The sequence below is a fragment of the Pleurodeles waltl genome, chromosome 6, assembly GCF_031143425.1.
Source record: "Pleurodeles waltl isolate 20211129_DDA chromosome 6, aPleWal1.hap1.20221129, whole genome shotgun sequence".
Lineage (NCBI taxonomy): Eukaryota > Metazoa > Chordata > Amphibia > Caudata > Salamandridae > Pleurodeles > Pleurodeles waltl.
This window is the reverse complement of record NC_090445.1, coordinates 228,797,398-228,816,766: the sequence shown is the minus strand read 5'-3', so window position 1 is coordinate 228,816,766 and position 19,369 is coordinate 228,797,398.

The following is a 19,369-nucleotide window of genomic DNA, read 5'->3' as shown; positions in this document are numbered from 1 at the left end:
CAATCCACTGCCTTGGCAGACACTGACGGTTATTGGGGATTTTTTCAGTAAAAACATTGAGTAGGTGCCCTCTTTCCTACCAGTTTGGGAAATCTTTAAGGTATATATAAGAAGCATATCAATCTCAAAACAAGTAAGGGTCCTAAAAATCCCTTAAATTAAAGACCCAACTACATACAATAGAAATGGCGTTGGCTGTAGCGCAAAATACATACAAAGCAACCCAAGATATGGCTGCCCTGGCTGAGCTTGATAAACTGATGGCTCACTTTAAGGAGGCAGGACTGTGAGGTTTCATTCCTGGACAGCATAGGCAAGCATGTATCTACAGAGAGGGTGAGAGACCTAAGAAGCCATTTCTTCGTTGGTACGCTCCCACACAGGGGAGCCTATAGTTGGAAATAATTTGATCCTCCAGCTCATCCATAGCTATTATGTAGATTTATATCATTTCAAACTACGCCTCACTCCGAACCAGATTGAGGCCTACCTGGATGATACACTCTTGCATGGGTTAAGAGGAGACAGATTGAGAACTTCCCTTTTCTACAGCAGGGATGGTGGTCTTAATAAAGATTCTGGTGCTCCCTAAGCTACTTATCCCCATGACTAGCCAATGTTCATCAACCTTCATACTCTCCTCACTAGGCTTTTGTGAGGTGATAAGCTCCTACAACTGAGCTGGATGAGACCAGTGTGTTTCAAATCTACACTGTAACCCTGCATACAGAAGGACGAATCAGACACTAGCAGAGTGGAAACTAGTGGGTCAGCCTTCTGCAGGTACTAAGGTATTAATTTCTGCATGTTATGTGAGCGGTCACCTAAGAGTTTGGTGTGGGTGTGCTGTGGGTGGAACTCACCATGTTTCACTACACCCTGCACCGATACTCAGGCTGTGGGGTAATTATATTTGGTTTCTACTGCAGGTTGTGCAGGGCCATCCTTGAAGAACATGCCCTGATCTAAGACAATGGGTAAGGCTTACGGAGTTGGAATAATATTCAGTTTATATTGAAGGAAAGCTTGTGTCTGAAGAGTCATATCAAACTGAAACTTCACATCTACTGTACTTAAGAAAGAGGCCCATTGCAGCCATCTCAAACATAGAGCTTGAGCATTAAGAATGCTTGCCTTAGAGGGAGCCTCTAAGGCTAGTATGGTAGAAACCACAATAATTAGCTTTGCCTACATTGATGGGCGCGCTTTCAAAATAGCTGTCTGGACATCTTAAAGGATCTTCCTGATGGAAGCAAAACGTGCTTCAGCTGGAGAATACAAGTGTGAATTTTATAGTATAAGAATTGTCTGTCCCTCTTTGTCGATTACATATGTGTAACCTGAATAGCGTGGTGTGACTTTCAATATTAGACTTGTTTTACTATCCCTAGTTTCTAAATATTTTGTCTCTAGCATGTCTGCTTGTAGTTCATACAAGATATGTGAGTTTGTTCATCCACTGTTTTGCAGAAAAAGTGGGAGAAATCAAGTCACGCAAGGGCTTCACTCACTCAGCATACTTTGTGGCAAGTAAGTTTGTTCGACGTTAAGGAATCCAACAGAAATTATAACTTCTTCAGTGTGCTGGGAGGCTGCAAGGTACAACATTTCTGAAGGAAATCAGGAGACAGGCTCTTACCCTAGTTGGTTAGCTCATATCGAAGTAATATTGCCTTAGGTAGGTAATTTTAGTGTTTTTAAATGTAATGTTATAATCATGTGATATTAGTACTGTCACTATATGGGTGACACTAGTTAGGTGTATGTCTAAATCATCTTCTGTGTGATAAAAGGAGTACCACACCCTATTGAAACTAAAGGCAGCTTGCTAATCACTTTCAGATACTATTTTTTGGCTGAAAAGCTGTTAGACCTGACACCCTTAGGGTGGTCACCCCCAACTTTTTGCCTGCCTCCCTCCACTTTTTGACACTGTTCTTGCTGGTTTTAGGACTCTGCATACTTTACCGCTGCTACCCAATGCTAAAGTGCATATGCTCTCTCCCTTAAAACATGGTGACATTGGCTCATACCAAATTGGCATATTTAATTTAATTTACTTGTAAGTCCGTAGTAAAGTGCACTGCATGTGCCCAGGGCCTGTAAATTAAATTGTACTAGTGGGCCTGCAGCACTGATTGTGCCACCCACATAAGTAGCCCCTTAGCCTTGTCTCAGGCCTGCTATTGCAAGGCCGATGTTCAGTTTCACCTCCACTTCGACTTGGCATTTAAAAGTACTTGCCAAGCCTCAAACTCCCCTTTTTCTAAATATAAGTCACCCCTAAGGTAGGCCCTGGATAACCCACAGGGCAGGGTGCAATGTAGGTAGAAGGCAAAACATATACCTATGTGTTTTATATGTCCTGGTAGTGGAAAACTCCTAAATTTGTTTTCCACTGCTGTGAGGTCTACTCCTTCTATAGGCTAACATTAAGGCTACCCTCATATACTGTTTGAATGGTAGGTTCTGATCAGAAAAGGGTAGACAGGTCATATTTAGTATGGCCAGAATGGTAATACAAAATCCTGCTGACTGGTGAGGTTGGATTTTATATTACTATTTTAGAAATGCCACTTTTAGAAAGGGAGCATTTCTCTTCACTTGAAATCCTTCTGTGCCTTACAGCCTGTCTCCAATCCATGACTGGGCTGGGCACGTTGATAGCTCCCTTTCCCATTTCACCCAGACAACGACAAACACAGGATGCTCAGTCCCACCTGCACACATCTGCATACTGAATGGGTCTTCCTGGGCTGAAAGGGTGAAGTGCCAGACACTTACATTTCAAAGGACAGTGGCCTGCCCTCATACATTGGACTGCCAAACCCCCTACTGGGACCCTGGCAGACAGGGTTGTACTGAAAGGGGACCTGGTGCCCTTCAAAACCACTCTTTGAAGTCTCCCCCACTTAAAGGCACTTTTGGGTACATAAACTGGGTCCCTGACCCTACCAACTTAGACACTTCCTTGGACAGATACTCTGAACAAGACCCTGCAACCTGCCAAGAGGAGCTGCCTGGCTACCCAAAGGACTGCTGCCTTGCTGTTGCCCTGCTGCATTGCTGGCCTCTGGCTCTGCTGAGAAGTGCTCTGCAAGGGCTTGGATTGAGCTTGCCTCCCGTTTCTTGAAGTCTCAGGGCCAAAAAGACTTCTTATCTTCAAAGGAACTCCTTGTGCAGTGAACATCTACGCACAGCCTGCCGGAATTGACGCACAGCCTGCCTAGCGGTGAAAGAATCAAACATCGCCGCTCCGGAATGACGCAGCCCGGCTCCCCAAGTGGAGATCGACGCAGTGCCAGCGTTGCGACCGGAACTTCAACACACAGCCCACCGGATCGACGCATCGCGAGCTGGAATTATGCAGCCCAACTCCTACGTGAGGAATCGACGCAGCACCTGCTGTGCGACAGAAACTGCATTGTATCACCCACTGGATCGACGTACCACCTGTGACTTCATCCAGCACGCCCAGGATTTCCACACATCGTCCCTGGGCATCAAAAGACCCCGCAATCCAAAAAGGATTCAAGTCTTCGCGTCAGAATTCTATGCAAAGTCCTTGTTGCGTGGAAAAGAATCAACGCATCGTCTGTGTGCACCCAGAAATCCGACGCACACCTTTTGTTTTCCACGTATCTTCTTTTCTGCGGTGTCCGTGCATGTAATTTTGACACATACCAGGTACTTTGTGCACAAAAGAGACAATTGTTGCTTTTTAAAGACGTGAGATTATTCTTATCATTTCAAAAGTGATATTTCAACTTGTACTTATCAAATCTTGATCGTTTAGACCTTAATTCATTCAGATAAATATCTTTTATTTTTCTAAATCTGTGTGGTGTATTTTTTGTGGTGGTTTCATTGTGTAATTGCATAACTTATTGCACAAATACTTTACACATTGCCTTCTAAGTTAAGCCTGACTGCTCAGTGCCAAGCTATCAGAGGGTGGGCACAGGATAGTCTGGATTGTGTGTGACGTACCCTGACTAGGATTGTGGTCCCTACTTGGACAAGGGTGTATACCTCTGCCAACCAGAGCCCCAATTTCTAACAAAAGCTTATTGGAGATATCCATGGTTGTTTTGTACTTTTTCCGTGCTAGGTTTGCCATTAAACTTGAGGTGTGACCATTTGGCACTGCACATATTTGTGTGTCTGTGTGTTTCGGTTTCTATAATTTAAACTATTCTAAAATATCTGTTTGGTTTTGACATGGAAAAAATAGGAGAATTCATTGGTGAAAGAAAAAGGCACTGTTATTTCCTGGTATAGCAGTTAATTTATTATTGCTTTTATATATTGCATTTTGCTTCTGGCTTCAAAGGGTATTAAGCCTGTGCTTGTGGCTCATCGCGTAAGAGAATGACGTGGAATAGTTTAGCCCGCCCCCCCATGCTTTGAGTATAAGATGGTAGCCTGTCTAAACGCCCATCAATGGTGTAAACTTCTCTGATATCCTACGGCACTGTGGGAGAAAAATTTATAGTATCACTTCCTCACCTTGGGGTGTTTCCCTAATGAAGACTAGAGGCCAACCATCTTCAGCTAGTATGATGCTGTATGCTTCAGACAAATGAGGCCAGAAGACTGCTTTTATGGTGCGTGGTATATCTCAGTCATTCTGTATTTCCATTTTATAAACCCTATCAGGAGGATTTAAATGTTCATCTGGAGTCTCAATGTGTATGAACTCATCAGTTGGACTCGTCAGAAGAAACATTTGGGGAGTCTAATGCACTAGAGTTACTTCTACTGCCCTGGCTAGAAGCACTTTAACCCAAGTCTTGTTTCAAAGAAGTATCTGTAGCTCAATTGGCATGTTTCTTGGAAAGTACTGTCACTTCTTGTTTTTAAATTGAGTTTTAGAGTCTGAGTCTTTCTCTTCCCTTTTTGCTTGCTATATTCTCCTATTCTCAGTACTTTCCCCATCAGTTATTTCTTAACTTCAGTTACATTTCCTTAACAGACCCTCAAGTTAATTAAGTTTTAAATACAGCTTAAGGGCTCATGCACTCGGTGTATCATGGCCCACAGAGGTGTAAATTACTGAAATTTTTCTCAGTAATTCCCATTGATGGTCTTGAACTGGAATTTCTGTGAGCTTCTGGCATGTGGTTACAGCCGAGGGTTCCCTCTTGATGTTGCTTACTATGACTGAAGAAACTGTACAGAAGTTTCCCATTAAATTCATATCTAAGTCCAGCACTTTGTACTTGCTTTGTACTTGTTCAATACATCAGGGAGAACTGCTAGTGAGGGTGTGCCATGCATGTTAGTGTGAATGCTTGCAGATATACTTCCCCAAGTGTTGCACTCTTCTTCAGGTGGCAGCATTCCAAGGGCAAGACACATAGGCCCTCATCATGACATTGGCGGAAAGTGGTGTAAATACCGCCAATAGGCCGGCGGTAATTACCGTCAAATTACGACCATGGCAGTGAGAACTCCCACAGACAGCCAATGTACCCCACCATCCCCCAGGGCGTTAACATCACGCATGCCAGCCGTCGCCATTAATAGTCAGGCGGAAGACAAAGTACCTCCCACCATATTATGACACAGGAAACCGCTAGGATTTCAGGGGCTGTGCCCACGCCAACAAAAGCCTGGCGGAAACACATTACAGAAAACTAAAGACTCACCTTCAGGGACACAGAGGATTCCGCCGCCGACATGAAACCGGAAGTTCATGTTTTTCCGATGCTCATCTACTCCATGCTCCACCTGGAACACCAACGCCGACTAAGAAGACGACGATGAGTACAGCCACCTAGGACACAAGGGACAGAGGAATGAAAACAAGAGTGACACACAACACACACCAGACACACACACCATACACACAACCAGCTGCAGACGTGTGTCATGTCGCACATGACACACGGCACAATAAAATAAGGACCAGATTTCGGAAGTACTGAAAATGTATTAGCAAGGGAAAAGCCACCACATGAACCTGATATGTATCATTGTCCACAAAGGGCAAATGCCCAGTCCAAAGTACGAAGGGCCCACATGGCCACAGGGCACAGTCCAAGGCCCAACTTGTATCCTGACATCAACTGCACAGAACTCTGCAGGGGCATCATTTTGCAAGTGGGCAGGCACTTCAGGGGGATGGTAGTGGGGGGCACCTCTGCCGAAATCGGGAACTTTCCCACTGGTTTTGGAGGGGGCTCCATGCCCATTATCTTTGCTGGGGAGTGCAAGTCCAAAGTCTATCAGGTGGGTGAGTTTCCCACTGGTTCTGGAGGGGGCTCCATTCCCATTATCTTTGCTGGGGAGTGCAAGGCCACAGTCTCTGAGGTGGGTGTCTTTCCCAATGGCTCGTGCTGGGGCTCCATGCCCATTATATTTGCTGGGGAGTGCAAGTCCACAGTCTCTCAGGTGGGTGAATTTACCAATGGTTCTGGAGGGGGCTCCATGACCATTTTTTGTGCTAGGGAGTGCAAGGCCACAGTCTCTCAGGTGGGTGACGTTTCCACTGGTTCTGGAGGGGGCTTCATGCCCATTTCTTTGTGCTGGGGAGTAGAAGGCTACAGTCTCTTAGGTGGGTGACTTTCCCACTGGTTCTGGAGGGGGCTCCTTGTACAGCAGTCCAAGGAGGGTAGCTTACATGCCCTTTGTTGGAGGTGAGGGCTGCACTGTCTCATCTGGAGGTGCGGGCTGCACTGTGTCAGCAGGTGAAGGTGCCTCCTGGGCAGCCTCTGCTGGAGGTGAGGGCTCCATGACCACTGGTGGTGGTGGTGTCATCCTGCCAGCCTCTGTTGGAGGTGAGGGCTGCACTGTGTCAGCAGGTGAAGGTGCCTCCTGGGCGGCTTCTGCTGGAGGTGAGGGCTGCACTGTTTCAGCGGGTTAAGGTGCAACCTCTGCAGGAGGAGTGGGCTGCACTACCTCAGCTGGACGTGAGGGCTCCGTGACCACTGGTGGTGGGGTCATCCTGCCAGCCTCTGCTGGAGTCGAGGGCTTCTTCCTCTTCATGGCAGACGTCGAGGGCTTCTTCACCTTTATGGCAGGAGGTGCAGCCTCCTTCCCCTTCATCGCAGGAGGTGCAGCCTCCTTCCCTTCATGGCAGGAGTCGAGGGCTTTTTCCCCTTCATGCCAAGAGTCAAGGGCTTTCCTCCCTTCATGGCAGTGGCTGTGGGATCCTTACCCTTCCTGGCTGGTGGAGTGGGAACCATCACTGTCTTGCCTCCAGGACTAGGAGGTACCTCCACTGTCCGCGTGGACTGTTTGGTTGGGGTGCTGGGCTGGGTCGTTGGGACCCTGCTCTTACGGGCAGAACAGGAGGGGGGCAGGAGGGGGAGGGAAGAGGTCAAGTTGGGCAAGGAAAAGCTTTTTAGGGATGGTGGGGCGGGAAGAGGGAGGAGGGATGGGAGTGGAGGTTGAGGGAGTGGTTGTTGGAGGAGTACATCTGCTGGACTTGGATGCAGGTGGATGGGGAGTGTGCTGATGTGAGGTGGATGGCTGTTGGGTGTCTGAGTGCTTGCCTTTGTGACCTTTAGGAGGAGGGGGGACAGACCGGGTTGGAGAGGACACAGGGGATGCGTGCATAGATGTTGTGGAGGTGTCTGCTAGTGAGGTGTGTGTGCTGTTTGTTGTGGTGATGCTAGTGGTGGTGTTGAAGCAGTGTATGCAGGTGTGGGTGTGGACGTGACTGTGAGGGAGATGGAGGAGGAGGAGGAGGGGGAGCCAGTGGAGGGAGTGGATGTGGTTGTGTCTACAACTTTCTGGTGTTTGTGTTAGTGCTTGTGTGTTGAAGTGTGGTGCCTGTGTTTGACTGTGCTACTCTTGTGTGTTGTCTTGTGTGCATGCTTGTCTGTATGTGTGCATGTGATGGGTTGGGGTTGATGAGACTGAGAAGTGGTAGTTGGAACGGGGACGGTAGGGACAGGGACAATGGTTGCCATTAGAGAGGAGGCCAGAGCCTGAATCTATCTCTGTTGGGCCGCCAATCCACTGTGGATGCTCTCCAGGAATGCATTGCATTGCTGCATCTGGGATGCCAGCCCCTGGATGGCATTCACAATGGTTGACAGCCCTACCGAGATGGATCTCAGGAGGTCAATAGCCTCCTCACTCAGGGCAGCAGGGCTCACTGGGGAAGGGCCTGATGTGCCTGGGGGGAAGGAGATGCCCCCCCTTTGGGTGAGCGAGCACAGGCAACTCGGTGAGGAGCTACTGTGAGGGCGGTGCTGGTACGTGGAGTGGCGGCTTTAACTGCAGCTGAGGTGGTCACAGAGGTGTCCACCACCACCAGGGAGCTTCCATCGAAGGAGGTATCTGAGTCAGTGTTGTCACCTCCTGTCTCTGCCGTGGTGCTCCCCTTGCCCTCCGTCCCACTGGTTCCCTCGGCTTCAGTGGACTCTGCCTCCTGGGTCCTATGGGATGCAGCTCCCTCTGTCGCCGGTGCCCCTGCTCCTCCGCCAGATGATGCTAATGCACACATGGACAGGATGATAGAAGATAAAGGGGGCGAGAGAGAAAGAGAACACTGGGTCAGTTACTGCACCAACGCCACTGTTGGCATACACAGCACCGTCACACACAGGGATCAGGATTGAGCACTATGCATTGCACTGCCATTGATTTGGCTAGATGCTACAGCAAGATGAGGGCCAAACACCGCCAACTGCACGCCTCCTGGGACCCACGAAGCCCAGTCTGACATGGAATGCAACTTAGCTAGGTTACCTTGTTTTCCCTTTCAACCATTACCCTGGAGCTGGATAACGCTCCAGTGTCTGGCCTGGCATTAAGGGGAACCCACTAACTGACACACACCACCCAAACAGGTGAGACAGTGGAACTGAACATTACTCTGGTTATTGATTTATCTGTGTGCCTGTGGCATGATGGCATTCACTTCCTTTGCATATCAACTTACTGTCACCTATGGCTTCTTGTTTTCCAGATGTTTGTGATATGACAACATTGTCCTGATGTGATCACTACAGACAGTTCCAGGTCATTATTTGTTAGCTATTACAGTGTTCAGATCATTTGAACTCGATGTGACTGTTCCCACAAATGCACATTTAAGACACATAAAACAGTGTTACTCAAATTGTGTTCAAGGGTGTTTATTGTAGTGCCATTAAATTGAGGGAAAAGTAAAATGGAATGGGGTGATGATGGAGGAAAGTCCAGGGTATTGTTCCAGTCAGTTTGTCACACATGTCCAGTGTTAAAGTGTCCATAGGAAGGGGAGGAATGGCAGTTCAAAGTGGACAAGGTGACAGGGTGGGACACAAGGGGGACAATCAGGAGAGTCGAATTTCCTGGCGGTGGTCTTGGCAAGTGCCTCTGGCTTCTGTCTGGTTTGCAGGGAATGTTTGCGGGGTGGTTCACCTTCTGCAGGTGAAGGGGTGCTGGTGGCCTGTGGGTCATGTGGGTCCTGTGGCGGGGCCTCCTGTCCACTAGTTGCAGCAGATGTGGTGGGCTGGTCAATGGACTGGCTAGTGGTAGGGGCCCACTGCTGTTCAGTCCATTCCTTCATCGTGTTGGCCATGTCTGCCAGCACCCCTGCTATGGAGATCATGGTGGTGATGAGGGCCTGCAAGTCTTCCCTGATCTCCTGATGGTGTTCCTCCTGCAGCCGATTTTTCTCCTGTATGTTGTTCAGGATCTGGTCCATCATGTCCTGGGATTTTTGGTAGGCCCCCAGGACATTAGTGAGTACCTAATGGACAGCTAGTTCCCTGGGCCTGTCCTCCCCCTGGTGCACAGCGGTCCTCCCAGTGCCCCTCTTGCCGTGTGCCTCTGTCCCCTGAACGGTGTGCCCACTGCCACTGACCCAAGGTCCCTGATTGTCCTGGGGCGAGGTGTGGACTGGGGTCCCTGTACAGGTGGGCACACTGCTGATTGACGTGTTCTGGGGACAGAGGTGAGGGTACGCTGGGTAGGTGCTGTGGTGTTGGATACTGATGGGGGAGGCTCTGTTGTGGACTGTAAGTGGGCTGGGGTGATCGACTGACCAGTGGTCCCTGATGGGCCAAGTTGTTGATCCAGATCCTGAAGTCCAGAGTTACTTTCATCACTGTGGGCATCTTCTTTTGGGAGACTGGATAGTCTTGGCACCTCCTCTCCGCTGACATTGGCTGGGGCACCTGAGGGAATGTAAGTGATGTATTATGCTTCATGCCTGTGACATATTGTACATCCCTATCTTCCCCTCTATTGTTGCTGTTGCCCTGCCCCCTTCGTTTATGTATGGGGATTTATTGTGGTATTGTTAGTTCTCCATGTTGTCCATGCTTTAGTGATGGGTGTCCATGCAGGGCTGGGAGGACTGTCCATGCATTGGTATGGCATGCAGGGTTTGGCATTGAGGTTATTCATCTGCGTTGATGCAGTGTGTGGGATGGAGTGGAGTGATGGGAGTGAGGGTGAAGGGGTGTTATGGCATGCAGGTATGGGGGGTGATAAGTGGTAAATGTTGACTTAACAGTGTCCAGTCCTCCAGCAACTCCAGCGAGTCCCTCAGGATGCAATAATGCCAAGACTTGCTCCTCCCATGCTGTGAGCTGTGGGGGAGGGGGTGGGGGTCCACCACCAGTCCTCTGTATGGCGAGCTGGTGCCTTGCTGACACAGAACATACCTTCCCCCGTAGGTCGTTCCACCTCTTCCCGATGTCGTCCCTTGTTCTTGGATGCTGTCCCATGGCGTTCACCCTGTCCACGATTCTCCCCCATAGCTCCATCTTCCTTGCAATGGACATCTACTGTACCTGTGCTCCAAACAGCTGTGGCTGTACCCTGACAATTTCCTCCACCATGACCCGCAACTCCTCATCTATGAAACCGGGGAGCCTTTTCGGGGCCATGGGTGTTGTGTGGTGTGTGTAAGTGTGTGGGTTTTGGGTAGTGTGATTAGGTGTGCATAGTGGAGTGCGTGAGGGATGTATGGGTGTGTGTGTAGTTGTCGCAGTGGTCTTGCTGTCTGTCTGGTGGGAATGATTTATATTTTTAAGGGGTTGTGGGTAATGTGGGTGGGTGTTTTATAGTGGTGTGAGTGGGTGGGTGCGGTGTTTGTATGGGTGTCAGGTATGTGTTGTTTGAATTGTCCACTGTTGTGTAGTTTAGTATTTGGGTATCCATTCTGAGCGCGGCCGTGTGTACTGGCAATGGTTTAACGCCGTTGAATGTCCACCATGGTGATTCATGGGTCATGATGTGGTGGACGTTGTTTTGCTGGCGTAACGGTATGGGTGTTGGTACCAACAGTTTACCATTGACCTTTGGGCTGGCGGATTTGAGTACGTGGCTGTATTCTGTTGGTTTGATGTGTGTGTGCCATAATATGGCAAACAGATATCCGCCACCGCGGCGGTATGTTGGCAGCCGTCACCGTGGCGGAAAGCGGGATTTACCGCCAATGTCATGATGAGGACCTATATAATTTAAGATCTCTACAACATCAGCGATGGATTGGTTTTCAGGATGTGGAAAGGGTGTGTATCCAGCTAGTACTGGCCATATTGCCTCTTCATTGCTCAGGGTATCCGACTAAAATGCCTGTGTGTATGTGGTAACTCACCAGCAAACCAATTTTGGTGCTCTTGGTAAGGCAAAGGGATTTCCAGATACGGGTAAGCCCTATAGTGCACAGGTGGTGCTGCCAGTTTGCAAGCCTGAAACTGCCCTGAGTCGGAATCTGTAGCTCTAAACCACACCTAGGAGTAAAATGTCTTTAAGGCATATGCAGCTATTAAAAATGTGACTGCCCCTAGCCCCCGCATCAGGGATACCTTTATTCTTGAAATGTTGTTTGACTGATTCTCTCTAATATACTTCTATTGCAATAGGATCCACCATTTTAACCAAACAGCTTTAAAAAAACATTGAATTTAAAAGACACAGAAAAACCACACATGAGGAATAACGTTTTAGAAGTCAAGCTTGACAAACCTACAGCTATAGATGCTCCTTTATTTCTTGTAGGAAGTGGGCATGATTACTACGGATGTCATTACGTACCTGTAATGGTGGGTCTCTTGTATGTGCATATTAAAAGATTGGTCAAAGGTCCAAAAAATCTCAGTGTCTCATCTTGGGTTTGGTTTCCCACCCACAGGTGCCTGAACTTAGTTGAGGGCAGCAACACTTGAATGTGAAAGTACAGATTATTGTATCCTTACACAACTCCACTGAATGCATAGTTGGTGCGGTGTTGGTGCTTTCTGTGTTACTAACAGCCCTAAAAAGAGGATAGGGACACAGTGGTAATTCAAACACAATTTAGTTCTTTAGAATATCACACACAAGCACAGTACCAAGAGAAAGACACTTCGGGCCTCATTACGAGTCTAGTGGTCACCAGACCGTCAGACCCGCAGATGGCAGTCTTACCACCGCCAAAGCGGTGGTCCGACCGCCACATTACAACCTTGGCAGTCGGACCACCAGCTCTGCCAGCATCAGAAATCTCGGCGGTCTGGAGGTGGCAGTGGTCCTAATCTGCCAGGGCAGCGCTGCAAGCAGAGCTGCACTGGGGATTACGGCCCCCTTCTCCGCCAGCAGTTTCATGGTGATTCCATAGCCATGAAAATGCTGGCGGAGAATGGGTGCAGAGCCCTGCACTGCCCATGCACTTGGCATGGGCAATGCAGGCCCCCCCCCCCGGCCAGCACCCTCACAATTTTCACTGTCTGCTTTGTAGACCATGAACATTGCAAGGGTGCTGGTGCACCCTGCACTCTACAGCATTATCGCCGGCTCAGAGACAATGCTGAGGGCTGTTTCCCACTAGGCCAGTGGGTAGAAACCCAGGTTTCCCTACACTGACCTACCGGGAAACTCTTAATGGGCCGGTGGGGAAGTAGTCTGTGTGGCGGCAACCTCCCCATCGGAAGTTCTGTGGATGGTATAAACCGTCCGCCGAACTCAAAATCAGCCCCTTTATGTTTCAGACTGTTTTATTCAAACAGTCTCATCTTGCTGGTTAGCACATGTAAAATAATGACACGAAATATTAAAACAGCACTAACACATGTTGTTTACAATATCATGAACATTTCTACCATTGTGGAAATATCATCTGACAACCTAACACCCTAAATCCTACTTCTATGCGCTATACTGTCAGAGCATGGAGTAGTTTAACTTGCTGCTAGACTTTCTTATGATTCACTGCACTGCATACCTGTTTTTAGCAAAAGGCTGTAGTTTTCAGAAGGCAGGAAAGAGTGTTCCCTCGAAAGGAAAACAAACATCAGCTGGGCTCATTTCCCCCCCTCTTGGGCTTGGCTCAGTATCTGCACTAGGTAAGGCTGAATGCTGCAGCAGTATGGCAATCTGGCAGTCTCTGTCAGTATCTTGTGTGATAATCTGGAAGAAGGATCTCTCTAAGTGGCCACTTGTTGAGCCTTTTGTACTATTAATTACTGATCTTATCTTAAATGGCGAACGTTTGAGCAATTTCTTGCATAACCTTTGTGCATCAATATGCTAATCTTGGGCGCATTAGTATAAACAAATACTGTAAACATACATCAATTCAGACTACATTGTTTATGCTGTTATTGTTAGGTGACCACGAAATATAGAAAACAAGACACTCGTCTTATTGATGTAATTGTCTGGATGACTGTACAGCTTCACAGGTTCTTAGAAAGATAAGGACAGCCATCATCTACATCAAAGGTAGATATACAAGTTATCAGGCAGAAAATGGAGTCTTGGTCTGCTCAAAATGGAGTCTGGCATTAGGTCAACGCAGCCATATTCCCGAACCTGAAGTATACTTTTTAGCAGGTATGCACTCTACTCGATTTACCTGGTTAACCTATGGTGCCCTCCACCACACCTCTCAATCAAAAGAGATCAACTTGATACAGGAACACTCGGCACTCTTCTGTTTTTGAGGGCATCCAAACCGAATAAAAACATAGAGAAAGTTCATTGCTCAAACTGGTCATTATGATCCCTCGCTAGGCATTCTCGCTTTATGCTTGCTTACTCCTCTGTAATGCCTATGTCTGGTAACTCGTTCCTATCTCTAGCTACAGATAAGTCAGTACAGGTGACTATTACACGACTCACTCTCACTAAACTGGAAACGTTGCTCCCAAATGGTGGATTCTTCACTTTACAACAATTTCCGGAACTTGGGAAAATAAATGCACTTGCTGTCTTCACTTATTATGGGCTGCGACAAGTGGCCTTTTCCCAAAAAGATGGCTTCTCCCAGGAGCCGCGGGAGTTTAACCCACTAAGGCAGATTTCTTTTTTTTACAGATTTTTATTGCTTTTACACATCAACATACAGTTCAGTATGATTCATGGCCAGAGCGCATTCAGGAGTCCTACTTCCGCAATGCAAAGATTACACATCAATTGCAAACTTTTTGTCAAAGAATACAAAACCATTTAGTTCTATGCATGTCGGACTCTTCAACTCATGCACGTAAACAGGCTTTCTAACACTTAACTCCATTCCCTCTTGCTCCGCCCCACACTGCAGTTCATGCACAGAAATAGAACTCAGTGGGTCTTGCCTTTTCTATAGGTGCGCCGCCCCCAATGTTTGCAGAATATGTTCCACCGACCAGAGTCCTTCATCTCCACCCCCAGCTACGGGCACGTTGCTCCGTGGTCCTCATCAGGAAGTAGGGAACGGTCAAGGAAATCAGTATCATTCTACTAGGACATCCCAGCCCCTCATTATGTCCATGGTGCTGCGTCCTCTCTTCACTTCTTGGAACAATACTGCTCCCTTATATCCCAACCACACCTTGGGGGTCCCTTTCCATTTGTGTACCAGAGGGCTCGTGGTGGCTTTCCATTTCATTGTAATCTCTCATTTTGCCAGGATGAGGGCTAAATCTACGAATTTAGGGCTACATGTATGAAACATAGGTTTTGCGACTTGCAAATTGCGAGTCAGAGCGACTGGCAATTTGCGACTCGAAATTTGCGACTCGCAAAACCTTATGTTGAATAGTGTCAATGACACTGTTTGCGATTCGCAAGGGAGTCGCAAATGCCCTACCTCATGAATATTCATGAGGTAGGACGCAATTTGCGACCCCCTTGGGAATGGCCGCCCTCACAGGGAGGGTGGCCTGCTGGAGACAGCAGACCACCATGTCTGTGACTGCTTTTAAATAAAGCAGGTTTTCTTTTTCAATGCAGCCCGTTTTCCTTAAAGGAAAACAAGATGCATTTAAAAAACAAAAAATGAAACGTTTTTGTTTGACGGACCACTGCCTGCTCTGAAAAAATGTTTTCAGTGCCTTTCAAAAAGGGGATGTGGTCCCATGGCGACCCCTTCCCGTTTGCGAATGGGTTAGCACCATTGTGACTCTGGTGCTAACTGAGATTGTTTTGCGCCCCCATTCGCGGTCACAAAACAATCATACATGGGACTGCGACTCGCAATTAGGAAGGGAACACCCCTTCCTAATTGCGACTTGCAAACCCTTTTTGCGATTCAGTAAATAGGTTACTGACTTGCAAAAATCGGTTTGAATATACTAAAGTGCATTTTGCTCGTTGCAAACGGCCCGATTCGCTGTTTGCGATGTGCAAAATGGTACATATATGTGGCCCTTAGTTGTTATCTTATGTTTGGCTGGTCAAGGGAACCCTCCCAGCAGGCAAGTCAGTGCCGATCAGGGAAATGCTCTGTCCGTTACGTCATTAATGCAGGACACCACTCTTTCCCAGAAGTTTCACAGATTAGGGTAGTTCCACACTATGTGGAGCAATTCGGCTCCCTGTTTTCCACAGCGTGGGCACCTAACATTTTGCAGCCCATAGGTACACATAATTTTACCAGGGGTTAGGTAAGCTCTGTGTAAAAAATAGTAAATAATCAATTTAAATCTGGTGTTACGGGACTCCGTGTATCTGTTAGCAAGGATTGTGGCCCATTGGGTGTCTGTAATCGGGAATTCCATATCATCCTCCCATTTTTCACGTAGTTCATCTAAAGTTGTTTTAACATCTGCTCTGAGTGCCTGGTATAGGAGCGTGGTTGCCTGTCTTTTGCCGGCTGTGGTGCAGAGTATGCTACTACTCTGGTGGGCTGGAGGTCCCATCAATCCCTTTCACCAATGGTTTCGTACCATCATTGTCACTGCACGGTGTAGTAAGAACTGCCCGGGTGCAACTTCTATGTCTCTACCATTGCTTGGAAGGACAGCAATTTGCCATCCCTGAAGAGATCACTCACATGGGTTATGCCATACATTGCCTATGTTATTACCCGTCGTAGCACTCCCATACTGATTATAGTCCCCAGGGCCTGTAATGGCAAGTCCGGGGAGTATGGTTTGAGGGTTTGGGTGCGCTGTAGACAACACAGCCAGTAGTGTCAGATCATCTGGAATTCTCCTGTACTATCAGTGGGAGGTTTTTTGGGTGTCAGGAGGAAACAATGCACCGAGGTACGGAATGCCCTATGGGACCTCTCCCTCGGGGCTCAGTCGGACGTAAAGCCACTGATTGAACCATTGGATTTCGAACGCCAGGTAGTACAATTCGAGGTCAGGCGCAGCTAGTACCCCATTGGTGGTGGGACAGCGCAATTTCGTCATTGCTACTCTGCGCCTGCCCACACCCCATGTAAGTTCCACCATCAATGACTTTTGCTCTGTAAACAGTTTGTGGGGGGGAGCGCCACCATCTTTGCCACCGCTATATGTCCCGCCGCTGATAAGGGAAGGATGTTCCAAATCCCCATACTAGTGTGGAAGGCTCTAATGGCTGTGCCTATGTTGCCCTCCAGGTCATCTTTTGGATCGTGGTACACCCAGACTCCTAGATATTTCATGCAGGAACCATTCCACACAAACCCATGCAGGCCTTGTGGTCTTGGCATGTAGTGGCTCAGTGATTTCTGCCAGCTTATATGAAGGCCAGAGATGGTGCCAAACTATTCCAGCAGCGCTGTAACTTCAGGGAGGTCTCTTCCTGCACTGGCCAGGAATAAGAGCATATCATCTGTGTGTAAATCAATTTTGTGGGCGCACCTCGGCGGTCCATCCACTATTACTAGTACCCCGTTCATGCTCTGCTGACCAGTGATTCAACTGCGATGGTATATAAGAAGGGTAAGGGGGCAGCCCTGTCTGGTTCATTATCCAGCTGCTTAGGAATTGGAGATTATTTTACCAGTCCACACCCGTGCAAGGGGTCCATTATAGAGGAGTTTAGTCAATTGGGCAAATCCTGTCCTCAGTCCCATTATCTCCAACACCTGGTACAGGCAGTGCCATCATAGGCTGTCAAATGCCTAAATGTCTATGTCTATCAAAACTATCACTTCTCTGAGTGGACAGTTTCCAAGATAGAGAACAATCTGCGTATGTTCATCGTTATGTCCCGCCCTGGGATAAACCGCTCTGATCGAGGTGCACAATCATTGTCATGTTTGGGAGCAGGCAGGATGCCAATATTCACCTCAGGAGTTCATAGTCCATATTGAGCATCAATAGCAGACGGTATGATATGAAATTTGGGGGGGGGCGCCCCTGTTTCAGCAAGGGGATCAGTAGTGCTTCCCTTGTGGTGGACGGTAGCTGGCCAGCATCCCTAGCTGCAGCGTATAAGTCACCTAGTTTAGAACCCAGGTCTTCTGCGTGTGCTGAAGCCATCAATCCCAGGTACTTTCCCCTGGGCCAGGGTCTTAATGGCAGGTCGCACCTCTTACACCCTTATAGGGTTTCCCAGTTCCTCAGCATCTTCCGTACTATGGTGCGGCAATGCTGCAGGTCCCAAGAACACCACCAGTGTGTCCTGCGGCATCTCAAGAGGAGGGGCATATAAGCATGTATAACAGTCCTCAAATCTGTGGTTGATATCTTCCTGGTCATAGAGGCTCACACCCATGTCTGATTCCAATTCCAGTATTTGGGAGCTTCTGGAGGTGGGGTTAGTGAGCCAGGCCAGTATGGTCCCCGCATTATTGCGCTGTGCATGGGCCTTAATCATATATTTGCGATGGTCGAAACACCTGACTTTTTCTAAGCATACTGCCAGCTGTTCTTTAACTTCAAGGAGTTGTTGTTGTTGTAGCCCTGGATTCCAGGGGCAAACTTTCTCCAGGGCTCTCAGCACCTCCTCCTGAGTCTCAACTTCCCGGATGAGAGTTTGTCAGACCCTCACTACCTCAGCGATGCACTGGCTCCTCAATACAGTCTTGAAGGGCATCCGTCTCCATTGGGGGGGATACTGTTGAGTGTGCATTATCTACAAAGTATTCTCTGATGGCCCCCACTATGGTCTGTTGGCATGCTGGGTTGTCTAAGGCCTCCACATGAAGTCATCAATCTGGGAGTTTGAGACGCTCCCTATGCCAGTCCAGTGCCATCAGTATTGGCTTGTGATCTGTTATCGTGAGACAAAGGTATTCTGTGTGTCTTACTGTTCTGTGCACCTCCAGGGAGCAAAGGAAAGCATCCAACCTTTCATGTAAATTGCGCATACCAGCATAAAAGGAATAATCCCTAATCCCTGGCTGCAGTCTCCTCCAGGAATCTGAGTCCCCAACTATGCTGCCAGTTGTGGAATGTTTGCACCAGCAATACCATTAGGGAGTCACTCAGTGGTGGGTGTGAAAGGTCAAGGGTGGGGTCAGTGCCACTATTATTGTCTTCCCTAAGAATAATAGTTTTAGTCCTGTGTAGGGCCAGTGTGTGGGACAGCATGTCGAATTATCCGTCTTGTTCTGTATTAAGGGCATAGAGCCCAACAGTGGTCAGATCCTGGTCCACCAACCTGCCTGATATGAGGACATACCTCCCATTGGGATCTATGAGTTCACTCGTCTTTTGAAATGGGACTCCTGGTTGAACCCAGATCAGGACTCCCTGTGCGAAAGCAGGGTATGTTGTGTCAGATATCTGTCCTCTACAGTGCTTATGGAGTGCACCCCTCTCTGGGCCCATCAAGTGGGTCTCTTATAGGATGGCAATATGGGCACCATGCCTCTTTAGGTATGCATGAACTTTGTATAATTTTGTCATGTTATTCCGGCCCTTGATGTTCCAACTAATAAATGTATAGGGTAGCATCCAAGCAGCCTCTCCCTTAGGGGGAGATCAAGAAGAGTGTTGGCGTGTCCTGCCCACCATCCATGGAGCGGGGTAGTGGCGGTGAGGGAAGCGTGCAACAACAACTCTAAAAACAAAACAACAGTAGCCCAACTCCCCAGCCCCGGGATGAGAAGTGAACTCACCCCCATCAAAACCAGCAGCCAACTAGTCAACTTTCATGCAGTGTTCATATGTACAATTTAAAAGTAGGGGGGTGCTTTCTATCGGATGCCTCCCAGCTTTGGTTTGTGCCAACTAGATACTAACAATAATTATAGTGAACCAATCTCGCCCAAACAATCATTGTTCATCATCATTAC